Source organism: Xyrauchen texanus, chromosome 34 (assembly GCF_025860055.1).
Source record: "Xyrauchen texanus isolate HMW12.3.18 chromosome 34, RBS_HiC_50CHRs, whole genome shotgun sequence".
NCBI classification, from domain to species: domain Eukaryota; kingdom Metazoa; phylum Chordata; class Actinopteri; order Cypriniformes; family Catostomidae; genus Xyrauchen; species Xyrauchen texanus.
The window spans coordinates 22,341,328-22,347,226 of record NC_068309.1 but is presented as its reverse complement, the minus strand read 5'-3'; the positions used below and the strand labels follow the sequence as shown (position 1 = coordinate 22,347,226).

The following is a 5,899-nucleotide window of genomic DNA, read 5'->3' as shown; positions in this document are numbered from 1 at the left end:
AAAGGCAAAAAAAAAAAAAAGTATTTTAATATCAGACGATAAAACAAAGGAGACTGTGTACTTACCGTCTTTCTTGAGGGCACAAACTACAATCCCATGAAGCATTGCGAATGACGTTATTGAATAAAAAACTGGGAATATATAAAACTGTTGATTTTAGGTTGTTGATTATAAATATAGAAACAATATATTTTTATATTGCAAAATATACCGATATGTATAAATATATAAGTAGTTTTTTGTTTATTATTAAACTTCAAACAAACAACGTCAATGTAAATTCAGAACAGCAATAATACATATATGTATATATAGAGAGAGAGAGAGAAACATATAGCCAGGGGGGAAGGCTAACCATTATGTAAATATATTAAAGGACTCATATATAATATATAATATATAAAAAAAAAAACATTTTTTATTGAAGTTTAACAAAACAAATAGTAAGAACATACAAAAACGTCATTAATACAGAATACAACATATTAAACAAACAAAGAGCCAGGGGGAGAATCAAATAAATACATTAAAGATAGAACATAACATAATGGTTTTAGCAGCCTTCTTATTTTTAGAGTCATAGATGGATTTAAGGTATTGTTGTGTCTCCTTACCAAAAGCAACAAAGGAAGGTTTAGAATGACTAAATTTGGCTTTATGAATATGATATTTCCCCAAAATGATCAATAAGTTAATTAGGTATACTTCTTCCTGAGTTTTACCTTTGTTAGCATGGAGACCAAACAGCACATCCCTCCATAACAGAGAGAAATTAGCGAAAAGCTTACCAGCAATGTATCGGGACAAATCTTTCCAAAAAGTGCTGGTGTAGGGACATTGCCAGAACAGGTGTACCATTGTTTCTGGGCACACACCACATAAAGAGCAGTTAACACATATGTCAGGTTTAAACCTAAGGAGTAGGGTGACCACCTGTCCCGCTTTACGTTGTACTGTACAGCAATTTTACCCTTTGTCCCGCCTCACGCAAATTGAGCATCTGTCCCGCTTTTTCATTGGACCCTGCCTAAATACACGGGTGCGTCCATAGGCGTACTGTTAACTTATGTCCAATACTGCAGAGGAGAGCAATAAATGCGGCAGTCGATAGGCTATCGTCGTGTGTCAATCAAACTGTTGACTGGCGCACGAACGCCTCCTCAACATTGTCAACAATCTCAGATTGGAGGGCGCGCTGTTTGGTCGGTTAAGAAGCCATGGCCAGTGCTGCGGCCACGAAAAAGAGAAGATGCACTTTTAATACGAATGGACCACAAGATACTCTTGGTTAAGACCCGTAGATGGTGAAGCAGAGAGAGCTTTTTGTATTTTATGCAAAAGCAGTTTTTCTGTGGGACATGGTGGAGAGTACGATGTGAAGCGACATGGTGCAAGTGAGTACCACAGAAAAAAGCACATCATCAAGAAACATGCAAATCAGTGCAATCGTTTTTCAACAAACCAAATGACCCACAGGCTGACAAAGTTTCGGCAGCAGAAGTGACGAGCATTTATCATGCCGTACATCACACACATTCATATCGCTCTACTGACTGCAGCAATAAGTTAGCCCCAGTAATTTTTCCAGATTCTGAAATAGCGAAGAAAATGTCGTGTGGCCGCACCAAAGCAACATCTATTGTAAGTTACACAGAAATAGTTAAACTTTATATAGGCAAGCCCTAAATATTTTGCACTGTATTGACTAGGCCTTATATTTTGTTGAACTTAAATAGGCTAGGCCTAATATTTTTTGTCTTGTATTTTAAGGTGAATTTTATTCACTGAGAGCATTTTTTTTAGTTCCGTAATGCCTGGTCCTTTTGAAACAGTTGATTAATTTGATAGTCCCAATAAAGAGAGATGGATGGAAATTAGTGTTTTGTCTTTTATAGGCCTATGCCTTAAGCTGTAGAAACTTTGGGTGATATTTTGGGTCAGGTAGTGTCTTAATCTTTTAGTTTAAAGTGGGTTTAAAAAAATTTTCTGGGTAAATTAGATAGACAATATATCTTAAGTTTAAAGTTATTACGTCTGTCCCACATTGTCCCACTTTACCATGCTACTTGTCCCACATTTTGTCTGACTGGAGGTGGTCACCCTACTAAGGAGATATTGCTTAGCAGGATAATAACTATGTACAATTTTAAAGGAGATTTCTCTTACTTTATTCGTAAGCAGGTATTTGTAAGCTAAATTTTTTTTTTATTGAATACAAAATTACACATACAACCAAGGCAAATGTTTTCTTTCTACAGTGCGTAAGAATATCGAATGAAAGGCTCAACACAGTTTAACAAAACAGAAATACAAATTTGAAATCATATCTTACATTAACTTAAGGTTAAAAATAAGAATAACTAAAATAAAAATAAAGTTGAAATTTAAAATTAAAAAACAAAAACAAATAAATAATAATAAAAATAAATAAAAATAAAATTAAAATTAAAATTAAGGGGCAATATCACACCAAATCATATGAAATCAAAAGATCAAGCAGCTTCATCGCACTCCCACCTCTCATTCCATCAAGGGCTCTAGAAAAACACTTTAAATCATTTTTGAACATAACAAGTAGTGGGAGGGATTTAAAAAATCTACATTTATGAATGGGACTCATATATAAGTAGTTTAAGGGCGAAGGTGACGTTTACGTCATTCACTGTGCGCCATGCGGTTCTCTGATTGGTTAAGCTTTCTATGTTGTTCCATGGGAACTGTAGTTGTTTACCATGAATTCCTCTATCAATCACGATTTGTGAACAATGACGTTGAGATAACGCAGATGGATGGCTTCAACGGAAGCATATACTGTCGATGAACAACCTCGTTGCTCACGGTAGGTCTGTCTTTAAACATTTATAAGTTACCGTTTAAAATCAATTCGTCTATGGGATAAATTAATGGGATTTTTAACTCGCTCTAACAGTTGCTTTTAAAAGCATAATTTCTCCATGTTACTTAGGTAAAGTTGGTTTTATATTCGCACATTCGCGGACTTCCGCGTTCAATAACTCGTGAATTAAACGTTGTTGCTACACACAACACCTATCACATATAACTACAGATAAAACACCAGAAGCTACAACATAAATTTCCTCAAAACGATCTTTCCTTCGCACTGGACAAAATACATTGATCTCTATGCGCAGGCTGCTAAGAAGGGACCATCTGCAAAGTGCAAACCCGAAGGAAAGCTCGTGATAAAATATTAAAAACAATGTTCTTTGTGTAGTAACAATATTCAGCTCATGAGATATTGAACGCGGAACTCCGCAAATATGCGAAGCGAATATAAAAAGCAACTTGCAGACTTGATCATGTAGGACCTTCAGGACCACATAGCCTACGTGGACAGCACCATGAACATAGTCAAGTTTAAAAAAAAAACCCAACCAGGGTAAAAATAGTTTCAGGTATATTTGCTGCGTATTCACCTAGACTGCTTTAGTGTACTTTTGTGTAGGCTATTGTACATACAGTATGCAAAAATGTTTTATGTAAAACTTACAGTAATTCACCAAAGGGATTTTTTCATGTTCCAAAGGTTGTAGTATGTTCCTACTGACCAGACTGACTTACTACAGGTGAAATTTTCACAATAACTCCCTTACTGTACTACTGAAGGGTTGGGGTCAGAATCCCCTGTCTCTTCAATTTAATTATATATATCCTTTTTATATATATCCTTTTGAATGATTAATTTATTCTTATTAAAAATTCAACAATCAAGTATGTATCCTAATCATTTCTGTATTCATTTTCTTTTAGGTGCATTCCAGTGTGTGCCCTTGGGTTGTGTTCACATGCAAGGGGCCTTTTGATGATAATTGTCTTGGGATTCAGAGAGCGGCGAGAGAGACTCTGTACTCATGTATTGCATATATATTATATATATATATATATATATGTAAGTAAATCAAAACCAAATAATTTACAAGCTTTTAACTTAATGAGGTGCAATGGCAAGGTATCTAACACCGGAGACGTCCTTGGTGAATCTGCCTCTGGCTGGACATTACTTTACAGTCCTTTTTAAAGTCCATCAACTTTTTGACATGTTCAGAAATCCCCTCCTGGAAACTCCCTCTGCATACATTCAGTCTTTTACAGCCAATTGGTCAAACACAAAATCTTGAACTGTCATTATTTCTTGAAGACCCCTTAGGACTTTTGCATATAAAACTCTTTGTCTCTTTGTCCTCTTTTTCTGGACCTTTCCATCATCGCTGTATCTTCTGTATCTCGTCCGCAACACATAGACGTTAATGATGGCATTTTTCTCCTTTCTTTTGCAAAGCTCTTTCTAATACATTTTCAACTCCTCTCTACTCTGCCACCATCATCTGCTTAATAAATGCTTACAACATTCAGTGTGGTATGTTTTTCTTTATAAACCAGCTTCATAATAAAAATCTTTATAAAACAAGTTGAGGTGTTTTTCTTAATAAATTATTTTCTCAATATATGGTTACAATGATTATTAATACAAGTGTTTTACAGTAAACACTTTCTTAATAAATTGTTTAACAACTACTTATGGTACCTTTCATTATAAAACCACTTTTTATTAGTTACAATTGTGGTTTACTATGACCCATAAATACTTCATATACCAAAAGCCATGATTAGAATACAATAATTGCATATTTCACAACAATATCCACATATCTGCATCTATATATCTGTCTTAGTTGACTTGTATAAGTTTGAGGGTCAATTTATACATAATTTCACCTTATTTTCATTAAGTGAACATCTCATGTGTATTTCTTTAGGGAGTGGAGTAAAGGGGCATATTATCTTTCCTGCTTTCCTGGAGTGAAATGTTTTATCAGCCTGTTAAGGTGGACTGCTCTTCTGATAATGAGCTCAGGCCTTCTTCAGCCTCGAAGAGAACTGTTGTTTGTCAGTGTTCTGTGTGTGTGTGTGTGTGCGTTTGATAGTCTTTGCAGGTTCTGAACTTTGTGATATAGCCTAAAACATTCTTGGACCCTGGAAGAAGGTCACCACGGACTTAAATCTCGGAAATGGACGACAAATATTCAGATTAATGGCGATATACCCACTTATCTATCAAAAATGTATTATTTTTTAGACTTTATGTTGTCTTAGCCAATCAGAAGTAAATGATTATGTAATGCATGTCCTTGTAAAAGGTATACTTGTGTGAGATTTGTTTGTAAGGTAGAGTTGGCTTGCGACCTCCTTGTGACTTTGACGCTGGCTCTACCAATTTAACTGCAAACTCTTCTTCAGTAAAATTTTACTTATCTCATTGAATTTCACGACTCCTGGTCTTCTTTCATCATATTATCTGGTCCTGGGACTTACAACTGTACCCCCCCAAACAGTACAATTATCAAATAATTTTTTCCTGTTCCAATGGCTGTAGTGCTTTCCTAGTGATCAGACTGACTTACTACAGGTGAAATTTTCACAATAACTCCCTTACTGTACGTACAATAAACTAATAAGTTCAAGAAAACATTACTGTCATTCCCCTAAAGTATTTTTTCCTGTTCCAAAGGCTGTAGTGCTTTCCTAGCGATCAGACTGACTTACTACAATGTATTAGGTAAAAGTATGTATTATAACTGCTGTTCCTTGTACAACACATTTCTTTCATTGATTAAAGAAATTCAGATACTTTAGATTAATCATATTTTCAACGTTTAAATAAACAACACCCTTATTGTAATGATTCAAGTTAAGTTTTTGTTATGAAGTCCTGAAGAAGTGGATTCTGGAATACAGGATAACGTATGGAATTCAGAACCATGGACAGCGCCGTTTCCAGCGTGCGAAAAACATGTGTTGTGCCAAATTTCAACCCCGCCAAATTATTACCCTCTATTGGTACGTTTAGGATTAGTTATGGGGAGTGGTTAGGGTTAGG

At 35.2% G+C, this 5,899-nt stretch overlaps 1 long non-coding RNA gene across 2 annotated transcripts; it reads left to right on the top strand.

Annotated features, from left to right (window-relative positions):
• The first annotated feature begins 1,183 nt into the window (after positions 1 to 1,183).
• Positions 1,184 to 5,283, top strand: LOC127627420 (uncharacterized). Of its 2 annotated transcripts, none has more exons than XR_007968548.1 (2): positions 1,184 to 1,394; positions 3,772 to 5,283. It is a non-coding gene; the product is annotated as an uncharacterized LOC127627420 (long non-coding RNA). The 2 variants fall into 2 exon arrangements; XR_007968549.1 differs by lacking the exon at positions 1,184 to 1,394 and adding an exon at positions 2,754 to 2,839.
• Positions 5,284 to 5,899: the final 616 nt, after the last annotated feature.